Below are 1152 nucleotides of genomic sequence, written 5' to 3' on the forward strand. Positions count from 1 at the left end.
AAATTTTACTGCCTATCTAACATGAATGTTGGAAAAAATGAATACATTCATGATTACACTATAAGCTCTAGTGATATTTTAAGCATATTTATGATTAAAAAGTAAACATTTAGTCTAGGACTAAATAGAAGAAATATAATTTAACTGAAAATATTTCTTCAATTTGACCGATACAATTTATTTCACCAAGTGATCAGATTAAATTTTAAATAACTAAAATTTTGGAAAATTTTACTGCCTATCTAACATGAATGTTGGAAAAAATGAATACATTCATGATTACACTATAAGCTCTAGTGATATTTTAAGCATATTTATGATAATAAGTGATTCAGTCTCAATTTTCTCTTACTTTAGAGAAGATGTAAATTTAGTTTTTGAGGTCTCCTAAGGACAAAATTATTTAAAATAGAGACACTGACTATATGCTAGTGTTTACAAATTGTAATTTTAACCTTTGTAAGTTTTGTGTATAAATGATCCTTTTCCCTAGCTGTTGGGGCAATTAGCTTAAATACCACATATTTTAAAAATTTTACAATCTATCAAAAGGACTAAATAGAGTGATGTTCACATGGAATTGTCATGTAAAATATATTTTTAGAGGTTAAGTTCTGCCACCAAATTAATGTTTTGGACCATCTTCATGGAAAAAAAATATGATAAATTACAAAATAAAATGGTCGTGTGAGTGAATTTCTTTTATTACTGAAAACTGCGGAGGTTTAAAAAACTAGAAGCCCAGCCTCTTAAAATTTCCGTCTCTGAGTCCACATAATTGCTAAACTTTAAGTAGTTCTTTCCCTCAATCTACTTCTCAGGCACACTATGTGTGAATCTCATATAGGATGAACAAACAATGCAGGTTTTTATCACGTGAAGAATGATGCAAGATTTAGTCAAGTTTCATTTACTGCTTTATTCAAATTAAAAATTAATACATGCTTATATTAAACATTAGTCATTTTGCTTGTTTACATAGACAAAGTCACTATGGCACATATACATACACACAAAACAATCCCACTCTTAGGTGAAAGATTTGCTTTTTACATTAAAAATCAGAGTTAGTTGAACTATTTACCTATAAGAAAACAGTTAATTATGAATTGATTCATGGAAGTTATTAAACTTTATTACATCTTAAAGGAT

This window comes from Propithecus coquereli, unplaced genomic scaffold, assembly GCF_000956105.1.
Source record: "Propithecus coquereli isolate 6110/MARCELLA unplaced genomic scaffold, Pcoq_1.0 Scaffold387, whole genome shotgun sequence".
Lineage (NCBI taxonomy): Eukaryota > Metazoa > Chordata > Mammalia > Primates > Indriidae > Propithecus > Propithecus coquereli.